At 38.8% G+C, this 14,739-nt stretch overlaps 1 protein-coding gene and 1 non-coding gene across 3 annotated transcripts in view; one reads left to right on the top strand and one right to left on the bottom strand.

Annotated features, from left to right (window-relative positions):
- The window catches only part of LOC101043963 (transcription intermediary factor 1-alpha), a 128,952-nt gene that overhangs the window by 26,958 nt on the left and 87,255 nt on the right, over nucleotides 1-14,739 (top strand). The window lies entirely within an intron of this gene.
- LOC120365513 (small nucleolar RNA U13) lies at nucleotides 4,879-4,982 on the bottom strand. Its single transcript, XR_005580435.1, has one exon. It is a non-coding gene; the product is annotated as a small nucleolar RNA U13 (small nucleolar RNA).

Raw genomic sequence — 14,739 nt, 5'->3', positions numbered from 1 at the left:
AGGCTGGAGTGCAATGGCACGATCTCGGCTCACCGCAACTTCCGCCTCCTGGGTTCAAGCAATTCTCCTGCCTCAGCCTCCTGAGTAGCTGGGATTACAGGCACGTGCCACCATGCCCAGCTAATTTTTTGTATTTTTAGTAGAGACGGGGTTTCACCACGTTGACCAGGATGGTCTCGATCTCTCGACCTCGTGATCCACCCGCCTCGGCCTCCCAAAGTGCTGGGATTACAGGCTTGAGCCACCGCGCCCGGCCCGGAAAGTGATATATACTTAAAAACTAAACAGATTTTTTAAATGCAGGCAACTGTTAAATTCAAGAATGAAATTGCTTGAGAAAGGACACAGTGTACTATGCTCTGCAGCTCCGTTGTGAATATTATTAAATGTTCATAATATATAAATATATATTTTTCATTTATCAAATTTCCAACTAAAATTATAAATTTGTTGGAAAACTAATAGAAATAAATGTCAGGAGGATAAGGAGGAAAGAGATTTTTGCATGGGGGCTTACCTACATTTTCCACTGTAAGACTGGACATGTAATTCTTGTGTTTTATAAATCTTAGAATGTTAATAATTTAAAAAGATAATGTTATATTTAAAAGTTTATGTATTAGTATAAAGTAAACTGAGTATATTGATTTAATATTAAAGGACCGGGTAAATTATTTTAGTCTGGGCATGGTGGTCCATGCCTGTAGTCCCAGCACTCTGAGAGGCCAAGGCAGGAGGATCACTTGAGGCTAGGCATTCAAGACCAGTCTGAGCAGCATAGTAAAAACTCTGTCTTTTTATTTTTATTTTTTATTTTTTTGAGGCAGGGTCTTGCTCTGTGGCCCAGGCTATAGAGTGCAGTAGTACAAACACATGTCACTTCAGCCTTTATCTCCTGGGCTCAAGTAATCCTCCTACCTCAGCCTCTTGAGTAGCTGGGACTACAGGTGCATGCCACCACACCCAGATAGCTTTTGTTTATTTTAGAACTCATGGATTCATGAATGGACAGTATCAGTTGAGCAAGCAGCTCAGTGCTCCACAGAAGGGGCAGGAGTGGGAAACTTGGATAAGGTGTTCTGGCATCAAGACAATGGGAAGTACCTAGTTAGAGGCTAGTTGGCAGTTTCTGATTCATAAAGTCGCTAGAGGTTAGTTGTTGGTTTCTGAACAAGTTTGGTTTCTTTTTGCTTAAGTAGGAACCCAAGGTGCTATGGCCATCTCAGCATAGTGGCCTCTCAATTAATGATGATGATGATGATGATGATTTTGAGATGGAGTCTTGCTCTGTTGCCAGGCTAGAGTGCAGTGGCGCAGTCTCAGCTCACTGCAACCTCTACCTCCTGGGTTCAAGTGATTCTCCTGCCTTAGCCTCTGGAGCAGCTGGGACTACAGGCATGTATCACCATGGCCAGCTAATTTTTGTATTTTTAGTAGAGATGGGATTTCACCATGTTGGCCAGAATGGTCTTGATTTCTTGACCTCGTGGTCCGTCCACCTCAGCCTCCCAAAGTGCTGAGATTATAGATGTGAGCCACTGTCTCCAGCTGCCAATTAATTATTTTGATAGAGATTAAAAAGACTAAAAGTTAAGGCTCCATCCTTGACTTTTTTAAAAAAAACTAACCTTCCCTTAATAAATCGTGTTATTTCTCCGTTCTACATCTCAGAGCTCTGTTGTCTTCTTCTTCTTTTTTTTTTTTTTTTTTGAGACAAAGTTTCGCTCTTGTTACCAAGGCTGGAGTGCAATGGCGTGATCTCGGCTCACCACAACCTCCACTTCCTGGGTTCAGGCAATTCTCCTGCCTCAGCCTCCTGAGTAGCTGGGATTACAGGCACGCGCCACCATGCCCAGCTAATTTTTTGTATTTTTAGTAGAGACGGGGTTTCACCATGTTGACCAGAATGGCCTCGATTTCTTGACCTCATGATCCACCTGCCTCGGCCTCCCAAAGTGCTGGGATTACAGGCTTGAGCCACCGTGCCCGGCCTTGTCTTCTTTTTATCTTCTTAGTTCAAGCCATCTTTATGTCCTAAGGTCATTTCAGCTGCTTCCTAATTGTTCTTCCTGTCTCTGAGGGTGCCTTCTCATTCTTGTTGAAGATGTCTCTCCACCATGAACTGAAAACTCAGGATGCTTAAGCTTTTCAAAAAGTGTGAGGGAATCACATGTACAATTAACACATTAAGTGAATAATCATGTAACCACCACTTAGGTCAAGAAACACACATTGCCATTACCCCCAGAAGTTTCCTGTCTACTATATTTTTATCTTTTTCCCTCTCCCTTAGATAGTAACCATTTGCCTGACGTACGTGTGTGTGTGTGTGTGTGTGTGTGTGTGTGTCTGTCTGTCTGTCTGTCTGTCTGTCTGTCTGTCTCAGGGTCTTGCTCTGTCACCTAGGCTAGAGTGTAGTGCAGCAATCATGGCTCACTGCAGCCTTTACCTCCTGAGTTCAGGTGCTCCTCCAGCCATACCCTCCTGAGTAAGCTGGGACTATAGGCATGTGCCACCATGCCTGAATATTCAGGTTTTTAAAAAAATTTTCGTAGTGACAGGGTCTCCCTGTGTTTCCCAGACTGGTCTTGAACCCCTGGGCTCAAGCAGTCCTACCACCTCGGTCTCCCAGTGCTGGGATTACAGGTGTGAGGTACTGCACTTGGCCTGCCCCACTTTTATGTTAACAGTTCCTTCATTTACTTTATGGTAAATGCTTTAACTTAGCTTTGTCTGTTTTGGGACTTTGTTTGAAAGGAATGGTGCTGGTATATTTTCTTTCTTTCTGTCTTCATTTAACATTGAAGGGGTCATTCATGTTGTTGCATATAGCTATAGTGATTCATTTTTAATGCTGTAAATACATTGTGCAAGTATACCACAGTTTTTCCATTCTGTTGTTGCTGTGTATTGGAAATGTTGCTTGTTTTTGGCTTTTTTTTTTTTTAAAGCAATGAAGCCATTGACATTCTTGTTAATATATCCTGCTATTCATGTATGTGAGTCCTGAGGTTTTGGTGTTTTTTTTTAATTTTATTTTTATTAATACACTATAAAGCAGAATTCCTGATCATAGAGAAGGTGAATGCTCAAGTTAACTTTTACCATCTCTCATGTACCCACCAGCAGTTCATTTATGTTCCTGTTGAGAGATGTAGATGTTCCCTAACATTTTGTGTTATCAGTCTTTTTATCTTTTGGCAATCTTGTGGGTGTTTCCTATTAACTTATTGGGATCTGAGAAGCTTTTCCTGAGTACCAGTTAGGTTGAGCACTTTTCATATCCATCATTTGGATTTCAGCTATTGTGAAGTACTTGTTCGAATCTCTCCTATTTTTTCTTTTTGTTGGGTTAAACATTTTTTCTTTTTCATTTTTTAAAAAGTTATTATTTTTTTTTTTTATGAGACTTGGTCTTGCTGTGTTGTCCAGGATGGTCTCAAAACTCCTGGGCTCAAGCAATCCTTCTGCCTCAGCCTCCCAAATAGCTGGGATGACAAGTATGCGCCACCATGTCTGTCTATTTTAATTTTAATAGAAGTTATTTTATATTCTCGCTGTTCTTCCATTCCATTTGCCTTTTTTATAGGGTCCTTTTTAATTTTATGAATCTTTGTGATAAGCACTCTTGTTTTAAGACCCTACAGCGCTGGGTGCTGTAGCTTACACCTATAATCCCAGTACTTGAGGAGGCTGAGGTGGGAGGATTGCTTGAGCCCAGGAGTTTGAGACTAGCCTGGGCAACATAGGGAGAACTTGTCTCAACAACAGCAACAACAACAACAAAACAGCCAGGCATGGTGGCACAAGCCTGTGATCCCCATACTTGGGAGGCTAATGTGGGAGGATTGCTTGGACCCAGGAGGTTGGGGCTGAAGTGAGCCTTGATCGTAGCACTCCAGCCTGAGTAATGGAGCAAGACCCTGTCTCCAAAAAAGAAAAGGGAAAAAAAAAAAGAAAATATTTTCTTTTAAAAGCTCTATAGTTTGCCCTTCACATTTGGATTTTTGTTTCATCTGCAGTTGATTTATATATATATATGGTGAAGTTGCAGTCCAATTTCACAGCATTTCCCAGTGCTCTACAGTGCTGTGCTTATAAATTACGTATGCATGAGTCTGTTTCTTTCTTAGCAGTCTGATTTCTCTTTCTCGGGCAGTTTTGATTTATTAATCTGTTTGTTACTACCTGCACCAGTACCACACTTTTTTTTCCTTTTAGAGAAGGGGTCTTGCTATGTTGCACAATTTGGTCTTGTACTCCTGACCTCAAGCCGTCCTCCAGCCTCAGTCTTGGGATTACAGGCATGAACCACTACCTGGCCCACATTCTCTTTACAATGGTTTTTGATAACTGATAAAGCAAGTCGTTACGTTTTCCCTTGCCACTACATGTAATTATTTTTCAGAAGTTTCTAATTTTTTTTTTTTTTTTTTTTTTTTTTTAGCTATTTGAATTATTATATAAGAATTTGTGGCTGGGCGCCGTGGCTCAAGCCTGTAATCCCAGCACTTTGGGAGGCCAAGGCAGATGGATCACAAGGTCAAGAGATCGAGACCATCCTGGTCAACATGGTGAAACCCCATCTCTACTAAAAATACAAAAAATTAGCTGGGCATGGTGGCACGTGCCTGTAATCCCAGCTACTCAGGAGGCTGAGGCAGGAGAATTGCCTGAACCCAGGAGGTGGAGGTTGTGGTGAGCCGAGATCACGCCATTGCACTCCAGTCTGGGTAACGAGCGAAACCCTGTCTGAAAAAAAAAAAAGAATTCACCTATCGGATTTCACAGAAAACGTGATAGGATATTAATTGGGATTATGAGAAATTGATAATTCAATGTGGGGAAAATATCTCATGCTTTTTTTTTTTTCCTTCAAGTCTAATGGGTAGCTTGCTGGCATCCTAACAAAGTTTGAGGGAGACACATCGCACACATGTGCCTGAAAACCTGATCATCATGCTTATGAACTACAAAGGGATCTTATGCTTTCTTTAGTGACTTGTTAAGTATAATCATTCCCACTGGGATTTTCCATGTCTTCTCTTAAGGTTTTTCTAGGTACTTGATAGGTTACGATGCTACCGTAAATGGTCATCTACTTCATTCTACCTTTTTGTTCCTGGTAAAATAAATACAAATGTGTGGGTTTTTTTTTTTTTTCCTTTTTATTATTTTTTGTAGAGATAGCATCTCACTATGTTGCCCAGGTGGGTCTTGAACTCCTGGACTCAAGCGATCCTCTCATTTTGGCCTCCCAAAGTGCTGAGAGCTTTTGGCCACCATTTCTGGCCCAAATATATTGTTTCTTAATTTGTTTTTCGTTGTTGTTTTTTGTTTTTTGTTTTGCCACAGTCTTGCTCTGTCATCCAGGCTGGAATGCAGTGGCACAATCACAGCTCACTGCAGGCTCAACTTCCTGGGCTCAAGTGATCTTCTCACCTCAGCCTCTCAAGTAGCTGAGACTACAGGCATGCACCGCCACGCTCAGCTGATTTTTGCACATTGTTGTAGAGGTGGGGTCTCACTCTGTTGCCCAGGCTGGTCTCAAATCCCTACACTCCTCAGGCCCTGGCCTCTCAAAGTGCTGGGATTCTAGGCATTAGTCACTGGGCCTGGCTCCAAATGTGTCTTAATTTTTTTTTTTTCAATAACTTTTTGTTGAAAGTTTCTAGTTCTAGTAATTTCCCTGTAGCTTTGTTGGCTTCTCTTAAATGTAATCATGTCATCTGTGAATAATAACAATGTTTATTTTATTATTTTCAATTGTTATGCCTTTTCTTTTTCTTGCTTTATCATGGTGTCTGAACTCTCTATTGCTGAATAAAAGTCAAGCCAGTGGATATTTTTAACTTATTTCTGATCTCAGAAAGGAAGTTTCAGCATTACACAATTAAATGGAAAGTTTGCCGTAGAATTTTATACAGATCTTTTATAAGCATGTAGATATTCCCGTTGGTGAGGGAGGGATTCCTGCCCTCGGATTATGAGGTTGGCCCAATACATAACATCTGAGACTGGACAGAGGAAATTGACAACAGTTTATTAGTTACATAGATTTATATAGCCCTGGGGAGGACAATACATTGACAGGCAGGGCCATACAATGGTTGTACTTGGGACAGAGTAAACATACAGGGACTGTGGAAGGTAGTCTTTTATGTAGTATCATAAAAGTGGGATGCCCCTGGTTCCCACAGGAGAATGTGTTTGGCTTGTGTGAATAATTCTGTGACTGGCAAGGAACTGAAACTCAGTACTTAAGCATAAGCAGAAATTGTGTCTGGTCGCTTTAATAAAGTATTTGGTTAAGGGACCTTATCTGTGGAAATAGAATGGGGAGAAGAACTTGTGATTAGGCTATTCAAGGTCCTCCCAATTTTACCAGAACCAAGGCAGTACATAATATTGAACCTCAGTTCTAGGCCATATACTCCCCCCATTTATTTCCTAGTATTTACAGAGAGTGTGTGGCTATCTGTTGTGTGTCTGTGTGTCTATCTTTTTGATCATGAATATATATGTATATATATATTTATTTTATTTTTTTTTTTAAGACAGAATTTTGCTCTTGTTGCCCAGGCTGGAGTGTAATAGTGTGATCTCAGCTCACTGCAACCTCCACCTCCCTGTTTCAAGTGATTCTCCTGTCTCAGCCTCCTGAGTTGCTAGGATTACAGTCATGTGCCACCATGCCCAGCTAATTTTTGTATTTTTAGTAGAGATGGAGTTTCACTATGTTGGTCAGACTGGTCTGGCACTCCACCTACCTTGGCCTCCCAAAGTGCTGGAATTACACTTTGGGAGGCTGAGCCACCCTGCCTACCCTTAGATTTTTTTTTTTTTAAATGTACTTATATATCTAGTGAAAGCATAATTCCTTTAATCTGTTAGGTGTTGAGTTCTAAGAATTGATTTTCTAATAGTAAAATAACCTTACTTTCCTAGACAGTAGTCTACTTAGTGATGGTATATTATACTTTTCACATGCTGTAGGTTGTGGTTTGCTAATACTTTGTTTATTGCTTTTGTGTTTATGAATTACCTTGGCCTGTGGTTCTTCTTTGTAATACTGCCCTTGTGAGTTTTCTTGTAGAGTTAGGTGAACTTCATAAAATGGATTACAGAGTGCTACTTATTTCCCTGTAGAAATTTGTGTAAGATTGGAATTAAAGTGTATATCTTGAATATATGGTAGCAGTCAGGGACCAGGCTTTTCTTTGTGGGAAGATTTTAACTCTGGATTCCATTTTCTTAAAGGTTTATCTGTAGGACTCTTCTACTTGAGAGACTATGGTAGACAGTTTCTTTTTTTCTAGGAATCTGTATATTTTATATACATTTTCAATTTTATTGATATAGGTAGTTGATAATAACCTTGGAAATTGTCTGTGTTATCTAAAGTTATGAAATTTTTTTTTTATTTCTGGTGCTGATTTTATAGCTTCTCTATTTCTCTTTCCTCAATATGGATTTTGAATTTTATTGGTTTCTTTGAAAAAATACATTAATAATTCTATTTTATTTTATTAATTTTATTCTGTTTTCTTTGAGCATATTTTACTATGCCTTATCAATGTTCTGAATACTTTTTTTATTGTGGTAAAATATACATAACATAAAATTTACTACTTTAATCATTCAAAAATATAATTCTGTGGCATTAAGTACATTCATAGTGTTCTGTAACTTTAACTACTATTTCCAGAATTTTTTCATCATCCTGAGCAGAACTTCTTTACCCATTAAGCAAGAACTACTCTCTATTGCCCCTTCCTCCTAGCCCCTGGTAACCCCTTTCCTACTTTCACCAATAGAACATTTTATTTGCCACAATTTGAAAACAGATTATTGGACTGGTGGTTCATATCCATTAGCTCATTCAACTTTAGCACTGATCTCATCCCCAGTGGCTTTCCCAGAACTATTACCTTCACCATGAAACTCCATGAATTTTCCCAGTTCAAATCTGGGCTTCTTCAGCATTTTTACTTTTCTACTAAAGTCATCATGGAGAGGATAGATTGGCCTTTTCTATGTCTTTTCCAATGCTATCCAGAATCAATGTATTCACCAATTCTTTCGGGTGATTTGTCTGCACCTCTCAGGTCATGATTTCCAGCATCTTCCTCTGGATTTGGCAGACCTGTTGGTGCCGAGCATAAGAGATCTTCTGTGTCTGATTGTTGGTTTTTTAGTAAAACCAACACAGAACAGATGAAGCAAATAACCATCAGTAGTAGTCTTGATGTCGACATGAGCTTCAATCATAGTCTGCCATTTTTTTTGACCGTGGAACACATTTTGTCAAGGGGTAAGACCCATGCCATGAAAGTTAGGCAGTTTTTGCCCTGAACATCTTCAGTAATCAGCTTAAATTTTCTAAATGTTATTTCATCATTCTGCAAGTCAACAAGACTTACTTCAAACACATGACCCTTGAGACGATCAGATGCAATTTTTGTTTCTTGGGTTCTGGTGACTAGTGTCTTTCCAATATTTCTTAGATTGGACATAGCAGAAGCTTTCATATCATACCAATCTTTCTAAGAAAATGGATCAACCACCTTCTTGGCTCCCTTTGCTGCCTTTTGTAAGGTGCTTGTTCTTGACAACCACTGTTGCGCTGCTCCTCTTTCCTTCTGACCTTGTGAATTTGCCTATTCTAGAACCGCATGCAAATAGAATTATACAATATTTGTTTTTTTCTGATCTGACTGATTTCCTTTAGCATAATATTTTCAAGTTTTATCCAAAGCATAGTGTTGGAAACAAGTTTTCAGTGCTGCAAAAGAAATAGCACTTGAACATAAATCTTCTCAGCAAGGCAAATTTATTTCTATAGAAGAGTGTGTCTGGTGGATGAAGCAATGGTGAGAGCGTACTGGACAAGGGAGGAGAAGGGGGTCCTATCCCTGATGTAGCTAGTCCCTACTGCTGTGTCTTTCCCCTGTTGGCTAGGGTTGGACACCACAGTCTTAGCTAATTCTGATTGGCTATTTTAAAGAGAGCAGAGGGTATGATCCAGAGAGGCTGGGTGAGTAGTTTTGGTGGGAAGGATGGTTACAGAGCAGGTGACAAAGGATGATTAAGGACAAAGCAGGTGATAGAGATTAGGAGGGGGTTGTTTACTGAAACCAGGGGCAAGGAGACAAGTAAAGAACAAGGAAGTTAAACTTTAAAATGGAGAACAAAGAATAGGGAAGCTGAGCATACTGACATTGGTTCTTTGAAGAGGAATTTACTGTATCCCACAGTAGCATATATCAGACTTCACTTCTTACTGGTGAATAATACTCCATTGCAAGGGTACAGCACATTTTATTTACACATTGATCTTTTAGTGAATATTTACGTTGTCTACTCTTTAGCTGTTATGAATAATACTGCTATGAACGTTGATGTACAAGTATCTGTTAGTCCCTGTTTTCAGTTATTTTTGGGTGTATAGGTGTATAAAGGCTGTTAACTTTTTGGTGAACTACCAAAGTGTTTACCACAGCAGCTCTGCCATTTTGCATTCTATCAGCAATGCACAAGAGTTCTAATTATACCACATCCTGGACAATATTTATTTTTCCTTTTATTTTTTTAATTTTTTGGATGAAAGCCATTCCTAGTGGATGTGAAGTGATAATCTCATTGTGGTTTTGATTTGCATTTCCCAAATGATGTTGAAAATCATTTAATATGCTTGGTGTTTTTGTTTTTTTTTTTTTTTTTCTTTTTTCTTTTTTTTTTTTTTTTTTGAGACGGAGTTTCGCTCTTGTTACCCAGGCTGGAGTGCAATGGCGCGATCTTGGCTCACCGCAACCTCCGCCTCCTGGGCTCAGGCAATTCTCCTGCCTCAGTCTCCTAAGTAGCTGGGATTACAGGCACGCGCCACCACGCCCAGCTAGTTTTTTGTATTTTTAGTAGAGACGGGGTTTCACCATGTTGACCAGGATGGTCTTTTTTTTTTTTTTTTTTTTTTTAAATCATCTTTGGAGAAATGTTGAATAGACACAGTGACACAGTGGCTTGACACTTATAATCTCAATTCTTTGGGAGTTTGAGGTGGGAGGATCACTTGAGCCCAGGAGTTTGAGACCAGACTGAGCAACACAGGGAGACTCAGTCTCTACAAAAATAAAATTTAAAAAATTTAGACAGGCATGGTGGTACATGCCTGTAGTCCCAGCTACTCAGGAGGCTGAGGCAGGAGGAACATTTGAGCCCAGGAGGTGCGGGCTAAAGTGAGAGGTGATTGTACCACTGCCCTCCAGCCTGGGCGCCACTGCCCTCCAGCTTGGGCAACAGGATGAAACCCTGTCTTAAAAAGAATAGAAATATCTGTTGAAGTTCTTTATCTATTTTTGAATTTTTGTTAAGTTGTAAAAGTATATATTCTGGATACCAAGGTGCTTTATAAGATACACGATTTGCAAATATTTTTTCCCATTCTGTGGGTTGTCTTTTTACCCTCTTGATAATGTCCTTTGATGTACTCTAGTTTTGATTTTGGTTAAGAGGGCATCCTGCAAAGTAGCAGAATAGGAATCTCTACAGGTTAATTCTCACATTGAAACAACCAGTAAACTGGAAAAAATGACCAGAATCAACTTTCAGATTGTGGAGCCAGGGGAGTGCTTGATGATGGGAGAGGCTACTGCTCTGGGGAAAGTCGCAAATGGACTGTACTAACCATCAACAAGCAAAACTAAGCCACCCCTTAGAAGCTGAAAAATTACTGAATTTATTCTGCTTGGAGCTTATTGAGCATCTTACATGTATGGATTCATGTTCTTCATCAAATTTGGAAACTTTTAGGTATTAATTTTTCCACTTTTTTTTTTTTTTTCCTCTTTCTCTTCTAGGACTTGTTCGATGGTGTTCCACAGGTGCCTTGGTTTCTGTTCATTTTTTCTATTTTTTCATTTTAATCTTCAGACTGGATAATTTCAATTGTTTTATCTTCATGTTTGCTGATTCTTCTGCCTGCTCAAATCTGCCCTTGCACTGCTGTATGATTTTTTTTGTTTTAGCCCTTGGGCTTTTCAGCTTCAGAATTTCTTTTTGGTTCCTTTCTATAATGTTTGTCTTTTCACTGACATTCCCTGTTCGTTCATACACTCTTCTGATGTCCTTTAACTCTTTGTGCGTAGTTTCTTTTATTTCATTGAGCCTATTTGAGACAGTTGACTTAACATCCTTGACTAGTAGTTTGACTATCTGGGCTGTCCCAGGGATGGTTTGCTGTCAAATTACTTTTTTTCTGTCAGCCAGCCATGTGCTTTCTATGATTTAAAATTTTTTTGTTGAGAACCAGTCAATTTGAGTATTACAATGTGGTGGTAGCTCAAACACATATTGTCCTTCTACTCGGGATTTATTTTGTTGTTTATTGAGATCTAAAGTTGTCTATTTGTATAGTGACTTTTCCAAATGATTTTTGCGAAGTCTGTGTTCCTTATTATGTGGATTATTGAAGTTTCTGTCCGATTAACTCTGTATCTGCTTTCAGCGTCTCAGATATTTTTAAATGTCTAGATTCTTAAAAACTAGTGTGTATTCCTTTTAAATGTTCTGATAGATGACACCAGGGAAGCCACCATAAGCCTAAGGGGATCAGATACAGCCAGCCATCTCTGCTGATCCTCAGGGAACTGCCATACCAATTAAATCACACCCCAGAATTTTAGAGCACAAAGTCCTTACTGTTCACTATAGCAACAGTGAGCCACTCTCGGAATGCTGTCCCTGTGTTGCAGCAGGACAATCGAAGGAGTCATGGTAGCTGGTTCATACACACCACTCTCTTACCAAAGATAGATAGTCACCTTGATAATACCAATAATTTTATCACAGCTGTCTAAAATATGTATTATTTCCCAATAGTCTAATATAAGTCCCTCTTCCATTTTTTCTCCCTTTTCCCAAAAATGCCCTTTATATCTGTTTATTATTGTTACTATTTTTTAAATAGAGACAGGGTCTCCCTGTGTTGCCCAGGCTGATCTTGAACACCTGGCCTCAAGTGACCCTCCCGTTTTGGCCTCCCAAAATATTAGGATTACAGGCATGAGCCACCATACCTGGCATGTTTCTGTTAATCTGGAATTACTTTTATGATTAATATGAGTGGTAGCTCATAACTGTGATCCTAGCACTTTGGGAGGTTGAGGCAGGAGGAACATTTGATGGCAAGAGTTGAAAACCAGCCTGGGCAACATAGCAAGACCCCATCTGTATTTTAAAAAGGAAAATAAAATGAAACAACAACAAAAAGAAAGATGTTAAGCCTTACAATACAGAGTATGTCAGCTAAAACTATACCAATACAGCTATTTTTCATCTATCAGGCAAAAATCCAAATGTTTGTTAAAATACTCTATTTGAGACTTTGATAAACTGGATATTGTTACACATTTCCAACGAGAGTGCATTTGGTGGTTTCTAACAAAATTGCGGATCCTTTTATCCTTTGACCCACAAACCCACTTCTAACAATCTATTTTAAGGGTACATCTGCCACTAGTAAAGTGATATGTAGACAGAGTTATTCACTGAGTCATCACCGTAATAGCAAAAGATAGGAAATAAATTGTAAAAAAGGACTGGTTGAGGTACATACAATGTGAGGAAAAAAAGAATGCAGGTAGATCCATATTCACTGATAAGGAGTGATCACCAGAATGTATTGTTAAGTGGAAAACACAAACAAAAACAAGCTGCAGTACAGTGTTTTTTTTTGTTTTTTTGTTTTTGTTTTTTTTTTTTTTCCAAAAAGAACTTCAAGGAAAAGAAAAAGGAAAAAAATACTGGATGGATACCAGAAAACATGGCTTAATAAAAATGATTATTTGTAGGGCAGGTCAAGTAGGGCAAATGGAATTGAGTGATATAAATGGAGAGAGGGTTGGGGGCTAGGGGAGGGATAGCATTAGGAGAAATAACTGATGTAGATGACGGGTTGATGGGTTAAGCAAACCACCATGGTACATGTCTACTTATGTAGCAAACCTGCATGTTCTGCACGTGTATCTCAGAACTTAAAGTATAATAATGAAATTAAAATTAAAATTGATAGTAGTGTCCTGTGAGAAATCCAATTATGTTATAATTTATATTATTTGATAGATACAATGAAAGTATCATAAAAAGACTCACACTCTTGACTATAAAGAAAAAAAGATGGAAGAGAGATTTGCTATACTGTACTTTTAAAAAAGATGGAGTCTTGCTCTGTTGCCCAGGCTGGAGTGCAGTGGCATGATCTTGGCTCACTGCAATCTCTGCCTCCCTGGTTCAAGCAATTCTCCTGCCTCACCCTCCTGAGTAGCTTGGACTACTGGCACCTACCACCAAGCCCAGCTAATTTTTTGTGTTTTTAGTAGAGACAGGGTTTCACCATGTTAGCCAGTCGTATAGAAGGATGGTCTCGATCTCCTGACCCTGTGATCCACCTGCCTCGGCCTCCCGAAGTGTTGGTATTATGGACGTGAGCCATTGCTCCCAGCCTGCTATACTTTTTAATACAGTTTTTGACTTTTAAACCCATGTAAATCTTTTACATATTCAAAAATATTTTTATATCAAAACAAAAAGTAAACTCTAAAAGTAGTGAACCTACAAAACGTATCAAACTGGCAACGCAGCAGCATATATTGGCATTTTATTATTGATTCTCACAGTCTGTTTCAACTAATACATCTTAATCTTTAACAATATTTCTGGATTTAGGATTCTGGTTAGGCAATTTTTTGCACTTGGAAGACAGCCTACTACTGTCTTCTGAACGTTTTAGCTGACGAGAAGTAGGATAACAGCCCTACTTTTGTCTTTTTTCATAATTTATCATTTTTTCTTTGTATTTAAGACTTCTGTTTGTCTTTGATTTCTGCAGTTTTAGGATGGTATATTTATTTTCTCCATTTTTTAAAAATAGGGATGGAGTCTTACTGTGTTTTCCAGGCTGGTCTCAAACTCCTGGCCTCAAGCAATCCTCTTGGTTCATCCTCTCAAAATGTCAGGATTACAGACATGAGCCACCGTATCCTGTCTAGCGTGATACATTTAGATGTTAGTTTCTTTTTATTGTACTTGGGAGTCACTGGACTTGGAAAACTTAATAGAATCTGTTACTTCACTTCAACAAAATTCTTGGCCATTTTATTTTCTCTAGGTCCATCCTTTTGAGACTCTGAAAATTGTTAGGCAATCTATATGTATGTCTATTTCTGGGCTCTGCTCTTTTCCATTGTTTGTATATATTTCTCTCCTCTCTCAAATACCACCCTATTTGATTACAGCAGCTGTACCCATAGTATCTTGAAATCAAGTAGCATAAGTCCTCCAAATTTGGTATTTTTTGAATTGTTATTGCAATTCTCTGTCTTTTGCTTTTTCATTAAATTTTAGGATCAATGTGTCAGTTTCTACAATCACATCACCTGTGAATATAATTTTATTTCTTCCTTCCCAGTCTGGATTTATTTTCTTTATTGTGCCTTTTTGCACTCACTAAAACAGTTCTAAATAGCAGTGGTAAGAGTGGACATCATTGCCTTCTTCCCAGTCACAGCAGAAAGCATTCTATATTTCATCATTAAATACCTATCAGCTATAGGTTTTTCAGAGATGGTCTTTATCAGGTTGAGGAAGTTTCCATCTGTTCTTAGGTTGCTGAAAATTTGTTATGGATAGGTGAACCTTTCAGATTTTTTTTTTTCCTTTTTCTCTTTTTGAGATGGAGTTTCG

This window comes from Saimiri boliviensis, chromosome 10, assembly GCF_048565385.1.
Source record: "Saimiri boliviensis isolate mSaiBol1 chromosome 10, mSaiBol1.pri, whole genome shotgun sequence".
Classification (NCBI taxonomy): Eukaryota; Metazoa; Chordata; class Mammalia; order Primates; family Cebidae; genus Saimiri; species Saimiri boliviensis.
Note: the sequence above shows the minus strand (reverse complement) of the source record. Positions and strands in the feature narration are given on the sequence as shown.